The sequence below is a fragment of the Zea mays genome, chromosome 9 (genome assembly GCF_902167145.1).
Source record: "Zea mays cultivar B73 chromosome 9, Zm-B73-REFERENCE-NAM-5.0, whole genome shotgun sequence".
In the NCBI taxonomy this organism is placed as follows: Eukaryota; Viridiplantae; Streptophyta; class Magnoliopsida; order Poales; family Poaceae; genus Zea; species Zea mays.
This window is the reverse complement of record NC_050104.1, coordinates 115,517,173-115,539,440: the sequence shown is the minus strand read 5'-3', so window position 1 is coordinate 115,539,440 and position 22,268 is coordinate 115,517,173. Positions and strand designations below refer to the sequence as shown.

The following is a 22,268-nucleotide window of genomic DNA, read 5'->3' as shown; positions in this document are numbered from 1 at the left end:
ATGATGTTATGCTCAAGTTTTAGTAACAGTAACACGAGAGGTGTTACAATCTTAAGGATGGTTCGTCGTAGAAATCCATCGGTGGTTGAATCTGATTCAAGTGACGATGCCCCAAAAATTCATGAAGACACTCCTCCTCGGTCCAGATCCAAGTGTGGACGCGAATCTGGCAATGTCATGCCAAGTGGTGAGGCCTCTAGGTCTCATGGACCTCGCGGACGAACGACTAGGAACCTCTCCGGTCGGTCTCGTCCCGCGACAAATCCACAGGCCTGGGAGGCTACTAGTGATGACGAAGGAGGAAAGGATGATGATGTTAACCCCCTCTGCTCATGCCCCCATTATCCAGGGGTTAGTGCTTCACAAAGCGCAGGCCCGTCGTTCCGCCAATGAACAGGTTATTGATTTCAGTGCCAGCGAAGGGTCTGCCCTTCTTCAAGATATGCGATTCTAGAATCCTACCTTCCGTGTTCGTGATGCCAGGATTGATGGTAATCGCTTCTGGACTCTCCTTCATGTTAATTTCTATAATTCAGTTATCCTTCCAAAGAAGCACCAGCCAATCCTCCATCAGCGTTTCATCAACTGGAGCGGGTGCGAAGCTATTGGGGATCCTGAGATGACACAGGCATTGAGGGCCTATGAGCAAAAGAGGATGAAGACTATCATGACATTCCAATATGATTGGAATGATGAAATCATTGCTCAGTTTTATTCTACTTTGTGGATTAAGCATGCTGATGAGAAAAGTCCATACAACTTTCCTTATCTAAATTTCTTCATTGAAGGAAGTTGGTATAAAGTGAGCTACAAAAGATTTGCTCACATTTTGGGATTTTCTGATGAGGATATCTCTGGAGACAAGATCAAGATCCATGACTTTCGCCCTCCCACCAGGGATGAAGCCAAGGATCTACACATTTCTGAGACAGATGAATTCTAGAAATCAACAAATCTGCACAAGTACTACAGGTACATCAATTCTCTCTGCAGGATGACTTTCATCCCCAAAGGGGGAAATCAGATGAACATCCTAGGAGAAAGTAAAGTCCCGCTTTCCTTCATGAAACCAAATAGCACTAAGAGCTTAAATGTTTTTGACATGATTTGGCAAGAGATCATCCATGCATCCTGCTTTCCTCTCAACGGATGTCTACATGCCCCCTTCATCATGAAAATGATTGAAGTGGTGACCCAATTTCGATATGAAAAGGGCACAAGACATCTCTCATATACCCCTTTCTGGATTGACCCAAATAATCTAGCAGGGCGGTTGAGGAAAGCCCCTACCAGCTCTCGTGAGCAAGCTGCTGCTGGTACCTCTCGTCCTTCTCCTGGTCGTGGCTCTCCCACACCATGTGGTCGTGGTCGTGGTCGAGGTCATGGTCGCGACATGGGAGCAAGACTGGCTCATGGGATCGCAGCCTTCTTCTCCATGTGCAGGAATATCTCTTCTGTTGTTCATGAGCTGGCTAGGCGACAGCGGGAGACAGACGACAACCTCTGTCGTCAGGTCACATCTATGGGTATCCCTTTCGCTCCCTGCTCGCCTGATGTGCCCCTCCTCCGCCATAGATTAATGAATGGCATCAGCAAACCTATGTGGTTCCATTCATGTCAACTGAAGATGAAGAAGGTGAAGAGGAAGAATTTTTTGATGACAGAGAGCAGTATGTCCCGCCTCCCCACAAGGGGGATCCAGGTCCATCTTCATCCTATCCTCCTCCCCATAATCCTTCTGGCAGCTATCCTCCCCCAGCTAACCCTAGGGAAGAAAACTTTACAGCAAATTTGGCGTCGCAGTTCTTCGATCCATCCCCTCCCTGGTGATATGTAGTTGTTTCTCTCCTCATGTTTTTGGTGCTCATTGCCAAAAGGGGGAGAAGGATTGATGGCTTGGCTTGGTAGCCCCCAGGGGCTAAACACTTTTATTTATGTAATGAACAATGGTATGTAATAACTCTAGTATTCGCCTATGCTTGTGATGATGCTTATGATGATGGCTTAGGGCCATAAACAATTTTATGCTGTGATGATCATTATTGTAATAGCTAGTTCTATCGCATATCTTATGCTATGCAATGATGAAAATGTTAGACTAATGTCTTTTTTACATAATCACATCTTATGTAATATTGTTGCATCCCTCAATGATTGTGTAATGTGTTGGCTATTCACTTTCTCCAAATATATTGCATATTTGACATATCAAGTCAATATGAAGATCGCAATACTGTTGGGGGCCTGCTTCGTCACCGAAGGTCCCATAAGAAGAAACACCTTCGGAAGACTGGCACAAAGCCGAAGCTATCAATCAAAGGGCTTCGGAGTACATTTCCAAATGCACCGACTTAAAGATGAAATGACCAATCGGCCCGTGATAACTTGTATTATGATTGTAAACCTTTGTAAAGGACATGAATGTAATTTCTCACAGGCTGCATCATGTGCCTATAAATAGATGAATAGTACCCCTGTACTGTTCACGCTATCTTGTATTCGCTCGTGCGCAACGCTCGGATTTTTGCCTTCTGTCAAGCCGAAGGTATAAATGTAATTAAATATCGTATTTAAATATCCGAGTTTATATAATGAATACATGTGAATGATATTATATGTTTGTTCATGTTATCTTTCATGTTTCATATGTTTCGCCTTTCATTTTCTTATATCATAATGATGAAGGTACGTCCTTCATGACCTTTGTCTGAAGATCGTTATATCCTAAGGGAAATAATGCTTCGAAGGATGAAGGACATTAACATTTAATACTTTGTGTTGCCTTGTTCTTGACTCATAGCATTTGAGAACAAGTCCCCAACATTGGCACCCACCTCTGGTGAACTCACTTCCACTTTTGAGATGATGGCTTCGTCCAAAACCCAAGCTGAAGCTGCTTCGGCTACAAAGCTGGTGCTCCCGATAACAGGCGGGTCATGTTTAGAACCGGACAACAAGAAACAGAAGAAGGAGGCCCAGAGAAGGGTGTAGCATGTCGGGGTGCAGGGACCCTTCATCAAGTCAAAATGGTCCCACATCCCAATCACCTTCTCTCAGGAGGACCTTCAACTTAAGGATTACCCTCACAATGATGCTATGGTCATATCTTGTGTCATCAAGGGATTTCTAGTCCACAATGTTCTGGTTGATACAGGCAGTGTAGCGGATATCATATTTGCTAAAGCCTTCAGACAGATGCAAGAGCCAGAGGACAAGATTCATGATGCTACACACCCTCTTTGTGGCTTCGGAGGAAGGCAGATTGTAGCACTTGGCAAGATCACAATGCTAGTGACCTTCGGATTTGTCCACAACACAAGGACTGAACAAGTTGTTTTTGATATTGTTGACATGGAATACCCCTACAATGCAATCATTGGTCGTGGGACACTTAATGCTTTCGAAGCAATTCTTCATCCAGCATACCTATGCATGAAGATACCTTCGGAACAAGGGCCTATTGCAATTCATGGAAGTCAGGAAGCTGGCAGGAAGGCTGAGGGAAATTGGACAGACTCAAAAGCCATCCACAATATAGATGAAGCTGAAGCTTGTGAGCAGTACAAGTACAGAAGAGAGAAGGCTGCTTCGGCTGATCAGCCGAAGCCCATGCTTCTATGTGAAGACATAGCAGAGCAGAAGGTACTCCTGGGGTCTCAATTATCTGAAGAGCAGGAAAAAACTTTGATAAGGTTTTTATTCAACAACAAAGATGTTTTCGCATGGTCGACCAATGATCTATGTGGTGTCAACAGGGATGTCATTGAACATTCACTTAATGTCGATCCATCCTTCAGGCCCAGAAAGCAAAGGCTTCGGAAAATGTCTGATGATAAAGCCGAAGGTGCTCGGAATGAAGTAAAAATACTTCTCAGTGCTGGTGTCATTAGAGAAGTAAAATATCCAGAGTGGCTAGCCAATACTGTTATGGTGAAGAAGGCCAATGACAAATGGAGAATGTGTATTGATTTCACGGATCTCAACAAGGCCTGTCCGAAGGACGAATTTCCATTACCAAGGATAGACTCTCTTGTGGATGTAGCAGCTTCTTCAGAACTTATGAGTCTTCTGGATTGCTACTCAGGATATCATCAAATATGGATGAGGAAGGAGGATGAGCCGAAGACTAGCTTCATAACTCCCAGTGGAACCTATTGTTATCTTTGGATGCCTGAGGGGCTCAAAAATGCTGGAGACAGTTTCAGTAGGATGACGGCCAAGGTCCTTCATTCCCAGATAGGCAGAAATGTGCTAACATATGTTGATGATATCATAGTAAAAAGCACAAAGCAAGAAAATCATATCACTGATCTGTAAGAAACATTTGCTAATTTCAGACAAGCTGGCCTAAAATTAAATCCTGAAAAGTGTGTCTTTGGAGTGAAGAAGGGTAAGTTCCTTGGCTGTTTGGTTTCAATGAAGGGGATTGAAGCTAACCCAAGCAAGATCAAAGCCATCCTTCGAATGGAACCACCGAGCACAAAGAAGGGGGCCCAACGGTTGGCAGGAAGACTGGCTTCATTGAATAGATTTATATCTAGATTAGCAGAAAGAAACTTGCCATTCTTTGAAATACTAAAATCAGTCGAAGTCTTTCAATGGGGCCCAGCTCAGCAGAAAGCCTTCGAAGAGCTGAAGCAATACTTGATTGATATAACAACATTAACTCCACCCACGTCAGGGGCTCCGTTGCTATTGTATGTAGCAGCTTCGCACTCTGCAGTGAGTGTGGCGCTTGTGCAGGAAAAATTGGAAGGACAAATCAAAAGGCAAGCCCCACTATACTTTGTCTCCGAAGTTCTAAGCTTATCAAAGAAAAATTATACAGAATTGGAGAAGGTGTTGTATGCTGTCTTAATGGCCTCCAGGAAGCTTCAACGTTATTTTCAAGCATTCCATATAATTGTTCCTTCATCACAGCCTCTGAAGGATATCATGAGGAACAGAGAAGCTACTGGAAGGATTGGAAAGTGGGCTGCGGAACTCAATGAATTCAGCATTGATTATGTGCATAGATCCTCAATTCAGTCCTAGGCGTTAGCATACTTCATCGCTGACTGGACGCCAGGGGCTCAGGAAGAAGAAGCAAATAAAGATGCCGAAGCTTGGACAATGTTCTGCGACGGTTCCTGGGGAACCTTCGGGGCAGGTGTGGCTGCTGTCTTAGTTGCACCTTCCAAAGTCAGAACGTGCTATGCAATAAAGCTTGATTTCAGCTGCACAAATAATATTGCTGAATACGAAGCTTTGCTTTTGGGGCTTCGGAAGTTAAAGGCAATGGGGATAAGAAGGGCGGTCCTTAAAACCGATTCCTAAGTTATTTCTGGTCATGTTGATAAGAGTTGCAGGGCAAGAGACCCGAAGCTTTAGAAATATCTGGATACAGTTCGAAGGTTGGAGGCTTCTTTTGAAGGTTTTTCTATCAAGAATATTCTAAGAGGTGAAAATGAGCATGCAGATTTGCTAGCCAAATCGGCGGCTCAGGGGATCCCTTTACCTTCGGAAGTATTTTTTGAAACAATAAAAGCACCTTCGGTTGAACTCATGAAGAGAGCAGTACTTACTATTTCTCCAGTACACAGTGAAGATTGGAGGACTGAAATCATATCTTTCCTCCAAGGCAATTGTCTTTCAAGTGACGAAGCTTATAACAAGAGAATGGAGGCAAGGACAAGACCATATGTGATAATAGAAGGGGAATTGTATAAACATGGAGTCTGTTCCCCACTCCTCAAGTGTTTATCAAGAGCTGAAGGTATTGAATTAATGAAAGAGGTACACGCAGGTCTGTGTGGATCTCACATTGGGTCTAGGCCCTTGCTGGGAAAAGTTTTTCGACAAGGATTTTACTGGCCGAAGGCAGCTTCGGATGCAGCAGAGCTAGTCCAAAAATGTGAAGGCCGTCAAAAATGTGCAAGAGACCAGAAGCAACCTTCATCTCTCACTCAATTAATACAGCCCACTTGGTCGTTGCAAAGATGGGGCCTCGATTTGCTAGGTCCACTTCCACCAGCACAAGGTAATTTAAAATATGTTGTGGTGGCGGTAGAATATTTTTCCAAGTGGATTGAGGCGAAGCCTTTGGCCACAATAACTTCGGTCACAGTCCATAAATTCTTCTGGCAAAACATTGTTTGTCGCTTCAGCGTGCCGAAGGCTATCACTATAGACAATGGAACACAATTTGATGTCGAAGCTTTCAAGGAATTCTGTGATCAGATTGGCACGAAGATTCATTTTGCATCAGACAGACATCCAGAGTCGAATGGACTTGTCAAAAGAGCAAATGGCATTATAATGACGGGAATAATGAAGTTAATCTTCAATCAACCCAGAGGAAAGTGGCCAGATGAGTTGATTAAAGTGGTGTGGAGCCACAACACAACAATATCAAGGTCTACATGTTTTACACCATTCAAGTTATTGTTTGGTGACGAAGCTATAACCCCAGAAGAAGCTAAGGCAGGGTCAATTAGAACAATAGCTTCGGTAGAGGACGAAGCCGATTATTCTGTGGCAAAAGATGCCATAGAAGGGACCAAACTTCAGGCTGTGGAGAATATTAATAAATACCAAGCTGAAACAATAAAATGGCGCAACAGAAAAGTCCGACTGAAAAATATCAAGCCAGGGCATTTGGTGCTTCGGAGAGTGGCTAATCCGGACACAGTAGGCAAACTACAGCTGAAGTGGGAAGGACCTATTTTGGTAGTATCTTTGTCAAGGCCCGGTTCTTATAGATTAAAGGATATGGATGGCAATGACATTCCTAGATCTTGGAACGCGGATGAGCTTCGATAGTATTATGTATAGATTGATGTCATCTTTTTCATTTTTCTATGGCACCCTTTTCCTTTCCAAAGGGGAGAAAGGTTTTTAATGGGGCCATAGTTTGTAATTTTTTCTTTTCTTATTTAGCTCCATGAGAGCAATATCCCCCAAAATATGTAAATGTAAAATTTGAGCATGCACCATCGAGTGCAGAGAAAAAGAAAAAACAGAGAGAAGCTTGAAAGTCGTCCATAAGGGGATGTAGAGCATGACGAAGCTACAAAAAGTCATTCCTAAGGGAGTGCAGCGTAAGTTTTCTGCTCAAAAGTCATTCCTAAGGGAATGCAGAGCCAGATACCGCCGAAATATAAGGCGAAGCGCGAAAAGTCAACGTGAATACCACCGAAATAGAAGGCGAAGAAGTTCAAAAGACGTTCCTAAGGGGATGCAGAACTTACACCGAAAATAAGCGGTGCAGCCGAAATAAAAACGGCAAAGAGATTTCAGTTATTCCTAAGGGAATGAAGTTTGTGGATGAAGCTTCGAATGTGTGTGTTTGGGCATTCATTTGCACGATACATTACATCATACATTGCATTCATAAGCATTCATTTAGACATACATAGGATCATCATCATATCATACAGATATAGACAGTTGCTTCGGTTCTAAGCATACAGCTTCAAGAAGCAGATTCATGCTTCGTTGTGTACGAAAAGAAGGGAAGGTGTTTTTCGCATTCGGCTCAAAAATACAGGTTTCGACCACATCAAAGCATTTCATACATCGATGGAAAGGTAAAAATATATTACAAGGTATGGACAAATTTACATAGTAGAATTTGAATCTTAAGTTACAATAGTCTTTACAAGGGTTAATACAAAAGTTTTCTTAGAATTTTTCCACAGCTAGGTATTCGAGCTTCATCATCATTTGTTGAGCTTCAGATTGCCTGCTAAGCTTCGGCTCTGTGTTCTTCGGCTTCGTCATCCTGTACATATCAAAGCATTATAAGGAAAATTCAAGTTTCAAGGAAAAGGTAAGTACAAGGTATGATTTTATTACCGGCTTAAGATGACTTCGAGCTTCGTCACCAGCTAGGCTTCGCCCACCCTTCGTCCATATTTGCTTTATAAATCTGTTTCCTATGCTTCGAGCAAGGCTGGGGATATCAATCAAATCTGCTGGTGATAAGCTGAAGTTTGGTCTATTAACAATTTTCCCATGCATGCAACTAGACTTCATGAAGGCAACAGATGTGCCCCGAGAAGCTAGCAGGGCACAGAAATCACCATGTCCAGCTATAACTTCATCAAGAGCATCAACTTCGCCCTCAATGTGTTCGAAGGTCCCTGGCAGGTCTTCAACCGAAGGACTGAATTTCTCAGAGCTGGCTCCAACCGAGTTAAAGACCTGCTTTAGCCGCTGCACGCATCGGTTGCTAAACTCTAGACATCTATCTTGAAGCTCTTTCAATGATTTTTGCAAATTTGAACTTTTTTCGACCTCAGCCTCAAACTTCGTATCAAATTTCTGCTTTTCTTGTTCGAAGCTTTCTGATTTTGACAGAAGCTCCTTATCCAACTTTGCAATTTTGGCTTCAGCTTCTGCCAGTAAGTCTTCCATTGTCTGAAGTTCGAAATCTTTCTTTTCAAGAACAACTGCTTGATCTTTTATTTTGTTTTGTAAACCTTCAATTATAATCTCATGTTTTGGTCATGTTGTATCCTCAAAGCTTTGCTCAATAACATACTCTGTACATAAGTAACCTTCGTTAGAAAACACCTTCGTTGTTAAAAACAATGCAAAGTTGAATAAAAGTTTTTACCTTGAAGTTAGAATAGAATAAACTACCGACGATATGCTGTCGTCGGTAGCGGCTGATATCGGTCTCAAGCTTCGGGAAACCAATACTCTTCGACAGGGTACCGACGACCTTCGCTCCAGTCCGGTCTCGGAGGTAACCTAAGTTTTCATCGTCGATACCGTCGAAGAGTAGAGCCCCTGCCTGATACCCGCTGGATATGGCATAATCTCTCAACTCTTCTTTCTCAGCCTTTGTCAATTCTTGTCCAATTAAGTTTTGAAAGTTGAAATTTTCTTCTTCTGAAGTATCTTCGGCTATTTCCTTCTCTTTCCCAGGCACTGTGGCCATGGTCTCTTCGGCGGCTGTAGCAGCTTCTTCTGCGACCATATCCAGAAGTATTTTATCCATATCAGAAAGTGTGCTTTCTAAGTTTGCATCCTTGGCCATTGTAGCTTCGGCAATTGCGGCTTCGGCGGGTGCAGCTTCGGCTGAGTCTGTCAGTGAACCGAAAACACCCTGGTGGAAACCGGTTCAACCAATTTTGAGTCCACTTTTCCCAACATCTGCCAGCTTTTGGGGATCCTTTATATACCCCTCACACTCTCTCTCTCTTCATTCACTTCTACCCTCTCCACGAATTCTTGGTTGACCAACCTTCAAACAAGAGCATTCAATTCACCTCTCACATCCGAAATCGCATCTCCTTCAATTGTTTGAAGGACCCTTGGTGTGAGGTGAAGTCAATCTAACTCGCTGTTGATTTCATCTCTATTCTCCCTTTCTCTTCATCTCTCGAGCTCATCGCAAACTTGAATCTTGTGTGGATTTGTTACTTTTGGAACCTTGAGTTCCTTGATGGATAGAGGTTGCTTGGGAGTCTCCAAGTTTGTGGACGACCCCAAGAAGTTTGTATCACCCGATCGTTGAGTTAATTTGAGAAGAGATTGCCTTGACCTTGGTGGTCGGCTTGTGGAGGATTAGGGTTGGAAAAGACCCAACCCTTTGTGGGCTCCTCAACGAGGAGTAGGACACCTTTGTGGTGGTTGCCGAACCTCGGGTCAAATCGTGTGTTCTTGTGTGGTCATGATAAGTGCTTTAAATTGTTGGTTAGTTCATATTGGATTATATTGTGTGCAAATCATCTGAAATCAATTCACACCGATTTGTCACCTATTCGAGTGGATTTTCTCTAGGGCAACTCTTAAGCAAAAATCTCTCATTACTTTGTCACACTTGTTTTAACTGTTTATCTAATCTAAGTTGAGCAGGTTCAAACTTGTTCATCTGTAAACAAAATCAGCTGAACCAGTTTGCACCAGTGCAACTTGAATTTAACATTATCTCGAAATTTTTAGTGAAAAACTTCCGGTGTAGCCTATTCACCCCCCTCTAGGCTACTTTCAGGGATGCAGCCGCCTTTGTCAGGGAGGTGGAGTTAGAGGTTGTTAAGATTGTTGGTAAATATGTGCTGAAGACGTAGATGATAAGGAGCTAAAATATATGCGGTTCCAACGTGAGGTTGAACCGTGTTTTGAACTAAATAGCTTGTGTTGCGGTCCTTCCGAAGGGGGACTCTACTGATGCTAGGGATGACCGAGGTAAACAAGTGAAGACTCGGTCTGAAGTGGGCACCTCGAAGGGGAAGGCTATGATTGCAGCAACTCGGAAGAGGAAAATAGATACGAAAGGTACAGAGCGGGAAGCGGTGGGGCCGAAGGCCTATAGGTTTTTTGTTGAGGATTTGACAGGGACATGTGCTTGGCCTGGGGAGGTTATGACTTCGCCCAAACTCCGGGAAACATCTTCGTAAATGTTGAAGGTTACCGGGGTCGGTGGCATAGGAAGGACCCTATTCCTAGGGTCGTCGGCAATGACTATTTTACGTCTCGTATGGCTCGTGAGCTGAAAATCTTTCCTTACGGAAGAAATATTGGTGTTGTTGTGTTAGCAGTGATGGATAAGGATCGCCAAGAGGCCCAGCGGAAGAAACAGAAGGTCCCTCTTCAACTGGTTGACCTGTGTCGCGACGCTAAGATGTCGCGCCCCAGCGTGAAGGGGGTCAATCCGGCTGCAGCAATGCCCCCTTCTGCGGTGCCCGTGGTACCCACAAAGGAGTCTTCGCCACCATGCGATGTTGAAACGACGGTGTCAGAGACGGGAGGGACCGGCCAGGAGTTATCTGTCGATGACTACCTGGTGGGGGCATTACCATGTTTGATGCCTAGACGGGGCTACCGCCTGCTGGTAAGTGGGGTGTTTGTTATGGATTGGGTAAGGTGGTGCATATTTATGCTAACTGTGATTCTGGCATAGGTACTGAGTTGGTGGTGGCACTGGCGAGGCCGCCCGCCGACACGGGGGCTTCAGCGAAGGGTGCGGATGGAACCTCGCTGGACCCGTGGGTGCAATTTTGTGCCGCTGTTGATGGCGAAAGCAAAGTTGCTATGGCAGCAACTGTCGCGCGATAGCTGCGCTATGTGAGTTTTTTTGACCTTGGTTAATGTAATGTCAGGCGGTTGTATTTGCCGGCCACGTTGCGTCTGGGGCGCTGGTGGACGTTTCCACCTCGCAGCTGTGTTACGAGAGGAAACGGCTCGAGGGCAAAAATGAGCGCCTTCGGATGCAACATACGGAAGCTATCAGGGATAAGTCGGCGGCCGAGAACAAGAGCCAGAACTGTCTCGATAAGGTGACGGCGCTTGCGGGCTCAATGACGAGAAAGAAGTCGCCGATGAGGCGAAGACGAAGACAGAGAGCGCACGCGCGGAGGCCCAAGCTGCCCGCATGCGTGCCATCGAGCTTGAGCTCGAAGTGAAGAGCATGTGCGCATATCGCGAGAAGACGGAGTCTGCCACCCATGCCGGGGTGGATCGGGTGCACACACTTTTTATGGATGCGTACGGCGACCTCCGTGCGCAATCTGCTCCCTTCGACAAGTCGGGGGGAGGTAGGGACCCATTTTTTGGGTGGTTGCAGGAGGAGCTGGACTCACTCCCGTCCATCGTGACTGGCCTCATGCCCTATGTGTCGCTCGTGTCCTGCGAGGGGGCTGCGAATGCTTTGACCCGCGAGGGCTTCAGGCACTTCGAGGCCTTTGACCAGAGCAACGACAACTTCGATGCTGGTGTATTCCAGGTCAAAGATGACATGTTGAAGTGCGTGGCTGGGGCAATTTACAATAGGATGTGGGGTCCTCATGGTCGCGATGTCGTCCGGGAGAGGGCCGACTGAGCGCTTGCACTAGTATGTTCGCGCCCTTAGCAAGGGTGTCTTATAAGTTTGCTTTGTCTAACGCGTTGTTGTGATGTCTTCACAGGCGATGAGGGATGAAGAAGTTGAGGACCTCGTCGGCCTGGAGAGCTCGATGGCCCAAAAGGACACCGAAGTGGAGACAGGAGCCGAAGAGCAGTCCTCGCTCAAAGAATGCGGCGCTAAGGACTCTGTGGTAGCGAGGACTTCTGCGTAGGTGTAAAGACTAGAGTAGGGGTGGTACAATGGTGTTTATGTTTTGTATGATACTTAAAATTTGTTGTTGCACAAGTTTTGGCGCCTGGGCCTGCACAAGCAAATTTTGGTGACAATGGAAATGATAAATTGTTAATGTGCCAAAGTTTGATAGTTCTTAGTAGTGTTGAATCTGATGTTGACTCGTGGTCGTCGGCAGATGAAGAGTTGATGAGTCTATTTGCTAGGATGGCCAATGATGAGTCTTTGGAGGATGAATTAGACTATTTTATGGCGCTAGATTTGTTTGTTGCGGAGTATTCGCCTAGGGTTGACCCCAACACGGTGGAGTCATCGTCTGAGGTTGCCTTGACTACGCCGTAGGGCAAGAGAAGGGTCAGAGTGTCGAAACAGAGTGTGGGGATGATTGGCGACCCTTCGCAAGGCATTGGAGTGCCGCGAAGGCGACGCCGTATGGGAATGGAGAGGTTTCATCCGCAGGAAGGAACACGGTTGGAGGAGGGGACCCGCCGGATCATCTTGCTCCAAAGATCGGGCAATGTTTCGAAGAGAGAGAGATCTGCAGGCTCGTTTTGATGGCGTGGAGCTTAAACTGATGTTGTTCAATTTCTGAGAGGCTAGCCTGATCCCGAAGGCGGAGCCTATTTAAAGTGTCGGTGTTGACATGGCCGTTCTTTGGCGAATTCAAGTGTAAACGCTGCCCTCGCCCCCTTCGCCAAAGGACGGCTATGGGGTCTTGTGCACAAAACAGAATATCTTGTATTTGAACGGTTGCTTGGTGCTTATTGTTTTTCTTGTATTTGAAATAAGTTGTGCCTTTCATTATTTGTGCTATCTGTTAGAATGCACTTGTTGTGCTGATCCGGCTGCGCCCTTAGGCGACTTTTGTCTGGATAGAAATGTGCGTCTTTTGGACGACTTTGCACCCTTAGGTGTTGTGATGCACTTGTTGTGCTGATCTAGCTGCACCCTTAGGCGGCTTTTGCTTGGATAGAAACGTGCGTCTCTCGGATGACTTTGCAACCTTAGGTGTTGTGATGCACTTGTTATGCTGATCTAGCTGCACCCTTAGGCGACTTTTGCTTGGATAGGACTTTTTTGTCGCGCGCAACAACTGTTTGGACTTGTTGTAGTGGTGACTGCCTTGGTGTCGAATGCCAAAGACCAACTCCGTGGTATTTTTCGACATTTTGCAGTCATGATTGTTTCTCCTTTTGGGGGGGGGTTCTTGGTGCTTTATTACATGGCACCGCCTCGTTAAAAACCGCACCCCCCCCGGCGAGGAAAAGAGTGCGGGCCCGACTGGAATAATGTGTTTGTAGATGTTACAAAGGTGCGGAGGCCCTAAAATTGGATGGCTTACACATAATTTTTTTCTCAGATTATCGACATTCCACAAATTCTCGAGGTCTTCGCCGGATTGTGTTGCGATTATGTAGGCGTTTGGGGATGTTTTCCTCTTGATGACGAAAGGCCCTTCCCATTTAGGTTCAAGTTTACCTCAGGATTCTGTTCTGCTGGTTCTGATGAGGACGAGGTCCCCTTTGTCGAACTCTTTGGGAGTAACAGTGTTGCCTCACTAGGTCTTCGTGTGTGCTTGATATTTGTTCAATACTTAAAGGGCGGTGACACGATCCCCATCTAGGAGGTCTTTTGTTGTTGACTCATCGATGTCTGGTGTGGCCGTGGTGCTTGTTCGCGGTGATCTGTTCTTGAGATCTTGCGGAGTCATGGATTCGGATCCGTACATTAATCTGAATGGGATGAATCCAGTGGCTAGGTATTCGGTTGTGTTAAGTGCCCAGATGACTTCGAGTAGTTGTTCGGCCCACTTGCCCTTTTTGTTGTCTAGAAGTCTCTTCTTTATGGTGCTAAAAAATTTTCCATTGGCGCGCTCTACTACCCAGTTGGATTGTGGGTGGTAGACAGAAGCGAACACTACCTTCGTGCCGATGGAGTCGCAGAATTCCCCAAAGTCCTGATTGTCGAATTTTTTGTCGTTGTCTACTGCCTTCGTGCCGATGGAGTCACAGAATTCTGAAGCGACGGACAATGTTCTACCAGAAGAACTTCTAGGATGTCTTTGCTGTTATTGTTGACACAACCCTAGCTTCGATCCACTCAATGAAGTATTCGACTGCGACGAAAGCAAATTTGAGGTTGTCGTGTGCGGTGGGCAATGGTCCGACGATATCGAGGCACCAACGCTGTAGTGGCTAGGTGTGGGCGATGAGCTTTGTAAATTGCGAGGGGACATCCGTTGGTGGTGAGAATTCCTGGCACACCTCGCACGAGCGGACCACTCTGTTGGCTGCACACACAATGGCTGGCTAGAAGAAACCTTGTCGCATGACTTGTGCTCCGCATGTTCCTCTATGCACCTCGTGAAGGAGTTCTATGCCTTCGACTGTTGTGATACATTTGAGCATGGGTTAGCTTATTCCCTTCTTGTATAGTTGTCTGTCTGTCACAACGAAGTCATGACTTCTGTGTTTTAGCCTTTTGGCTTCGCTTTGGTCAGAGGGGTTATAATGACCTTGAAGGTATAAGGTGATGGGTGCCTGCCAGTCTTCGGTCATTTTCAGATGTATAATTCTGTGGCTGTCGGGGTCGTGTGTGATCTATAGGTGTCACACCCGATTTTAAGGGATAAAGTCGGGTGCGTCTCATATGTGCGCCAAAAAAGAACATCACATATAATGAGAACAATAAATATCACAAATATCATTATTACATAGCGGGAGTCTTACAAAAATAAATGAGAACAATAAAGCGAACTAAACATAAATCCTTGGCGTCATAAAGCTGACTGGGAGACACCACCTAGATGAGCTCATACTCTTCGTTGTAAGGCTCCTCCTAGAGCACCTGTTCTTCTCCTGTGGGGGTTATATATCACAAGGGTGAGCTCACAAAAGATCATAGCTCAACAAGTTTTGGGGAATAATGTGCATGACCTCACCAAAGGTGGGAGCGCATGTGAAGTGTAAGGCTGATCAACAAATAAGGGGTAAAGCTGAGCATTGTTTTTAATAAGTTTGTCAAATTTTATTAGCAGTTACTAAATGTAAGTAGATACCAAACTAGAGTAATAATAAATCAAAATTAATAATAAACCACAATGCGATGCAAATGAGAAATTGAATTTAGTTCCATAAGTTAATCATGCGAGAGTCCTTATCTGCTCATGACCACGAGCACGACTAGTATACCAGTTTTACACTCTGCAGAGGTTGTACCCTTTACCCACAAGTCATGTTACCCATTTGCCACAGGGTTGTACGAGCCCCCATACACCTCTACTAGGGAAGCGAGGCAGGGTAAAACTACGAGGCTTTTACAAAGTTCCACTAGCTTCAGAAAACCCGCTACAGTTTCTAGGGAGCACAAATGCAGGAACCCCCGTCAGACCGCCATCGCAGCAAAATCAACCCGAGAACCTCCCTACACCGCCAACTCCCCTACTGCCCTTGCCCCTTTCGGGTAAGGTAGACCTCCACTAGCTTTCCTAATTAGTCATCCAAGGGCGTCCCATTCCACCCTTGTGGTGGCACGTGTTTCTCAAGTTAAGCTCCATGTTCCAATTAACATAATAGTCTCATCATGAACAAAATAGAACAATAATAATAAAGAATGACCATGTGTAATAGTTATCTCAACACCCAAAACCATATATAGCAATAGCAAAGACTACCCAAAACTTCAGGGTAAACAAGGTGTAAAGATGACCAAACTAGGGTGACCTATTGGGTCCCATCAAAATTAAACCTATGCATGCCAAATTGATTATAAAGAATATTATTGGGTAAATAAAAGTGGTCAAGGGCACAACTTGCCTTCAATGAGCTCCTGCTCAGCAACTTCTACCTACTAAACACCTGGATCCTCAATCACTTACTCGTCTACTCGCCACAATACAAACAAACATGGTACAAGGGAAAATAATCATCACACCAAAGAAGGGAATATACTGCATGATAATATTCTACACATCGCAATAAGATCGTAGCAACAAGAATCACTAAATTCGGAGTTACAGATTTCGAGTTATGATTTTCTGAAGTTATTAAGTAATTGATATAGATTAAACCAAATGAATAATTTTAATCTATGTTTCATGACAAAACAGAGTTACCAGGTGCTAAACAATATTAAAACAAGATTATAGCAACTGGAATGGGTAAAAAAAATTAAAATGAATTTACTATGATTTAAACAAGTTTCTAGAATTATTTTAATACTAAAATTATTTTCTATATTGATTTTATCCTATTTTCCAGCTCTCTGGACTGCGCGCAGAATTACTGGAAAGTACGGGGGTTATCTTATAAATTTCAGGACTAAACTTCAATTATTCTCTCACGGCTAAGGACGGTGGGTTCATTGTAATTAAGTCCGGGGTCTCTTTAGTAAAAAGGGTCGGGCCGAAGAATATCTAGAAACCTTGGCCGCCAGATCATGAGTGGACGGTCACGATCTCATCGGCGGGGTTATGAATCAGTATGCGCTCATCGACCGCTGATGGGCAGATCGACGACCGAGATTTAATCACCTGAGATCCGAACGCGCCCCTCGGATCACGAATCTACGGTTCTGGTTTAATTACCACACGATTGGCTTTCGACCGTTCATCAAAGGACTTACGGCCGACATCCCTGGTAAAGCAGCGCACTTGTCTAATCTGAATCGTTCACGCACGGATCAACGCCTGAGGGTGGTTCACCCAAACCGGCCGGACCCCAGCGGCGGAATAGAATCTCACGACGACGCTCACGGCTCACCCCTCGTGGCGGAGCTACTCCGGTGAGGCATCCATCCACGGCCCGACGTTCTAAATCTAATCCGAAGAGAGATATTCGTAGCGCGAACGATAATGAACGCAATAGGGAAAATCGTTACCGGTGCCGACGATGCGGTTCCCTCGCCCATGGTGTGGGGCGGATGTCGGAGCAGAGGCCCGCACCGATGAGAAATTCCGACAATGCACGATTTCCCCGAGCGCAGGTGAGTCTCGGATGTGCTCCCACGGTCTATCATCGACGCCCTGAGCGCCTTCCCCGAGGTCGAACTGATGGCAGGGCGAAAATGGCAGGTGGCGGCCACTTCTCTTCCCTCATGAGGGTGGCGGCGGGGACTTGGTCGATGAGAAAGAGGAGTACTGGGCTCCCCCAAGCTGCGGACGGTCAGCACGGCGCCCGATTTCCACGGAATCCGTTGCGTGCGGCGGTTGTGACGGCGAGGCAGAGTATGACGCGTGGGCTCCACTGGCAGAGACCGCGCGCACACACAGGAGCAGGTCCCACACGGCAGCCACGGGGCGGAGGGAGCGACTGGCGATGCGAGCCCGCCAGTCAATGATACACAGCAAAGATGGCGCGCGCGCGCAGAGGCTGACGTCCCGAGCCTACTTGTCGACGCCGGTATGGCGAGATTGGGCCGCGCAGAAGAAGAGAAGAAATGGCCAGGTGGGCCGAATTGTGGTTGGCGGCCCAGATAGGTTTTCTCTCTCTTTGCCTTTTCTTTTCTTTTCTTTTTTTCTTTTTCAAATTTAGGTTTCAAATTTGAATTCATATTTGTTGTGAAATTCGTACTTAGGTTAAATGCTTAAATTTAAATACCAGTATGAACAGATTATATTTATTTGTATATTTATTTTCTTTATTTTGTATATCATTTTTCCTTCTTTTCTCCAAACTCTAAATTGCAAATTAAGTATTATTTCCAAATTTGGACATTAATATATTTTTATTGATATTATCATTATCATTATTTATAAATTCACAATCAAATAAACTCCAACATGATGCATAGGTTATTTATGTGTCATTCATTAAATTATCTCTTTTTTAAATATGATTATTCACATGTTCTGATAAGTAGAGGGCAAAACATATAAGGAGATCAACTCTTTTCTTATTATTTACAATTTAGGTATTACAAATCCTACCCCACTAAAAATAATCTCGACCTCGAGATTAGGAAGAACTAGGGAAGAGGTGGGGAAATTCTATTCGAAGTTGTTCTTTTCTCTCCCAAGTAGACTCATGTAACACCCGGAATTTAGGGGTATAAAATTTCTTTTCTAATATCCACCAAATTCAGGTGTTACCCTCTCTTTTCCTTAATTTTTCTTTTCTTTTTCCTAGATAGTGGGGAGTTCTGTTGTTTTGCATATTTATAAGTCTAGTAAAATAAAAACCCTAAAGGAATAATGATTGTTGCATCATGCCGGAATACATCTATTTTTGTATGAGATGTTGCTTTGATGTGCATCTATCTAAAATCGTGAGCATGGTTGAATTTGAATTAAAACTAATACAAGTTTCAAATGAAGAGAAGATAAAGAAAATAAGAGAGAAAAGGAAAATAAATAGATAAATAAAGAAGCCCAACCGCTCGCCCAATTGTCCTCGCCCTGGCCCATCTCGGCCGCTTGGCCCAGCTCCTCGCGCGGCCCAGCTTCTCAGCCGCCTACGTGCGCCCCCGCGGCCCACCTGCCACTCAAGCCCGCGCCTTCCCTCCCCCTGGCCCACTCCCGCGGCGAGCGCGCGACCCAGCTCCGCGTCCAGCCAGCGCGCGGCCCAGCTGCAGGCGCGCGCACCCCCTAAACCCTAGTGCCGCTGCGCGCACCTGCCCAGCGCGCTGCGCCCCAGCCGCCGCCGCCTGCACGCGCATGTCGCGCGCGTCACGCGTCTTCCCCGAGCCGCGCCCACATCCTTCCCCAACCGCCCACGCCAATCCCAGGGAAGGAACCTCCATCCAACTCCCCTCCCCTTTCCTCTCTCCTTCCCCTCTTCCTATTCCCTCGTTGTCCTCGTGCGTGGTGACCTTTTGCCATGGCCGAGGCTCGGTTGAGCCGACTCGGCTGCCCATCTCCACCTTCTCCTTGGGCGTGGGCATGGCCCAGCCGCACCAGCGAGCTCGCCCAGCATGCTCCGCCCCCGCCTCTGCTCCCTTGGTCGAGGTAGCCGGCGGCCCAGCCGCGTGGCCAGGCACGGCCGAGACCAGCCAGGTGACGACTGCGGCATCTGGCAACCCGGCACGGCGGTCGGCAGCGCGGCCCGGCTAGCTACCCCTGCCCCCTGCGCGCGCACACCCCTGTCCGAACCGGCCGGTGCAGCCTCCGCGCCAACCCATGGTGAGCGGCCGAATCCCCGACCCAGCAACCCGTCTAGCAGCGTGTGCCTCCCCTGCAGCCCGCGCCGTGGGCTAGAGCTTCGTCGCGTTCCGTCACCCACTTCGCCGAGCGCCGCCCTGCACGTTCCCGTCGTGTCATGCCTCGCCTCGTTGTTGTTATCGCATCTCGCCGTCGTCCGTCGAGCTCATGTCGTTCGCCCATGGTAAGGCCTCCCGTCCGAACCATATGCAAAACTCCATCGTTGTCGCATGATTCGCGCCGCGCGCAACACGTCTGATTTACACGCAATTCATGGGGTGTCGCACGTGTCGTCATGCGTCGTTCGCATGCTGTCTGTGCGTTTCGTCGTTCGCGTAAATCGTTGTTTGCGCGCTTTAGTAAAATCATTTCGCTATATCGTTCACGTTAAATAATTGATTACTTGTTTTGTTGTGTATTATTAAAATAACAATTCAATCGAACCTAATTAATGATTTTAATTATGCGTTTGTAGATGTCTGTTAGTGTGTGTACGCCAACTTAAATATCGTGTTTAACGTGTAGTTAGTATGAATACGACATAATTTAATAGTACACGTGTATCGCGTTGTTTAGAAGTTCATTATAGGTTTAAATGTATTAAGTCTCATGCGGCGTCACTCGTTCGATCACGTCAACTCTAGCGGCGTCAATTTCATATTAGGAACATTGTTTGGTCGTGACACATGTTTATTTAATTAATAAATTAATTATTTACCCGTTAGTTATTAAAATAACCAATTTATCATTTAAACTTACGCTTTATAAATATATGATAGTAAGATTAATGACTCTACACAGATGTCTTAAATTTAATACTTGTCTAGTATAGAGACGACATCTATATAGTAGTTCTCGTTTGTGCGTCAACGTGCTTGTCGGCGTTTCGAGACCGGGGGGTCCCCGAGCCGACGAGTGAGTGTGCTGCGTGCCCCAGCCCAGATGGGTCGAGCGCGTGGGCGAGCGCGAAGGGGGGAGAGGCGAGGCGGCCGGAGACGAGCGTGAGAGAGGTGGAAGTCCCGCGGCCTTCGTGTTCGTCCCGCGCCCAGGTCGGGTGCGTTTGCAGTAGGGGGGTTACAAGCGTCCACGCGGGTGAGGGAAGCGAGCGGCCCCAAGAGAGCGCCTGTCCCGTCCTCGGTCCCGCGCGGCCAACCCTCTCTAAGAAGGCCCTGGTCCTTCCTTTTATAGTCGTAAGGAGAGGATCCAGGTGTACAATGGGGGGTAGCAGAGTGCTACGTGTCTAGCGGAGAGAGAGAGCTAGCGCCCTGGGTACATGCCAATGTGGCAGCCGGAGAGGTCTTGGCACCTTGCTGGCGTGATGTCGTGGCTGTCGGAGGAGCGACGGAGCCTGGCGGAGGGACAGCTGTTGGAGCGGTCGAGTCCTTGCTGACGTTGCCCTGCTTCCGTAAGAGAGCTGAGAGCCGCCGTCGTCACAGAGCTTGTGGGGCGCCATCATTGCCCATCTGGCGGAGCTGGCCAGATGGGACGCCGGTCTTGTTCTCCGCGACCCGAGTCGGCTCGGGGTAGGATGATGATGGCGCTTCCCGTTGACGTGGCGGGCCTGTGCCCTAGGTCGGGCGACGTGGGAGCTCCTCCGAGGTCGAGGTCGAGTCTGTCTTCCGTGGCCGAGGCCGAGCCCGAGCCTCCGGGTCGGGCGAGGCGGAGATCGTTCGGCCGAGGCCAGGGCGGAGCCCAAGCCCTGGGGTCGGGCGAGGCGGAGATCGTTCGGCCGAGGCCAGGGCGGAGTCCGAGCCCTGGGGTCGGGCGAGGCGGAGTTTCGTCGTCTTCTGGGGCTGAGCCCGAGTCCGAACCCTGGGGTCGGACGGAGCGGAGTTCGCCGTCTTCCGGGTCTTAGCCCGAGTCCGAGCCCTGGGGTCGGGCGGAGCGGAGTTCGCCGTCTTCCGGGTCTTAGCCCGAGTCCGAGCCCTGGGGTCGGGCGGAGCGGAGTTCGCCGTCTTCCGGGTCTTAGCCCGAGTCCGAGCCCTGGGGTCGGGCGGAGCGGAGTTCGCCGTCTTCCGGGTCTTAGACCGAGTCCGAGCCCTGGGGTCGGGCGGAGCGGAGTTTCCCATGGCGCCTTTGGCAAGGCCTGACTGCCTGTCAGACTCACTCTGTCGAGTGGCGCTGCAGTCGGAGTGGCGCAGGCGGCGCTGTCCTTCTGTCAGACTGGTCAGTGGGGCGGCGGAGTGACGGCGGTCACTTCGGCTCTGCCGGGGCGCGCGTCAGGATAGAGGTGTCAGGCCACCTTTGCGTTAAATGCTCCTGCAACTTGGTCAGTCGGTGCGGCGATTTAGTCAGGGTTGCTTCTAAGCGAAGCCAAGGCCTCGGGCGAGCCGGAGGTGTGTCCACCGTTAAAAGGGGGGCCTCGGGCGAGACGGAAGTCTCTCGAGGTCGGCTGCCCTTGGCCGAGGCTAGGCTCGGACGAAGCGTGATCGAGTCACTCGTGTGGACTTGATCCCTGACTCAATCGTACCAATCAGGCCTTTGCAGCTTTATGCTGATGGGGGTTACCAGCTGAGAATTAGGCGTCTTGAGGGTACCCCTAATTATGGTCCCCGACAGTAGCCCCCGAGCCTCGAAGGGAGTGTTAGCACTCGCTTGGAGGCTTTCGTCGCACTTTTTTGCAAAGGGACCAGCCTTTCTCGGTTGCATTTCGTTCCGGTGGGTGCGCGCGAGCGCACCCGCCGGGTGTAGCCCCCGAGGCCTCGGAGGAGTGGTTACACTCCTTTGAGGTCTTAATGCCTTGCGTAATGCTTCGGCTGGTCTGGTTGTTCCCTCATGCGAACTGGCCGTAGCCCGGGTGCACGGTCGGGGCCCAAGCTCTCGGGCTGGTATGTTGACGCTGTCAACGGTTCGGCCGGAGCCGGGTTTGCGAGAGCAGCCCCCGAGCCTCCGCACAGGGCGAGAGGACGATCAGGGACAGACTCGACTTTTTACATACGCCCCTACGTCGCCTTTCCGCAAGGAGGAGGGGGGGAGTGCGCCATGTTACCCTCGATGGGCACCGAACATGGTGTCTCCGGTGAGCTGCAAGCGGGTAATCCGAGTGGACGTCCGTGCCCCGTTCGTTAG

General features: G+C 47.7%; 1 long non-coding RNA gene across 1 annotated transcript; it reads right to left on the bottom strand.

The window, feature by feature from the left end:
* Positions 1 to 14,731: 14,731 nt before the first annotated feature.
* LOC103638880 (uncharacterized) lies at positions 14,732 to 17,332 on the bottom strand. The gene is made up of 2 exons (XR_559082.3): positions 16,943 to 17,332; positions 14,732 to 14,922 (listed from the first exon to the last, which is right to left on the bottom strand). It is a non-coding gene; the product is annotated as an uncharacterized lncRNA (long non-coding RNA).
* Between the last annotated feature and the right edge of the window lie 4,936 nt (positions 17,333 to 22,268).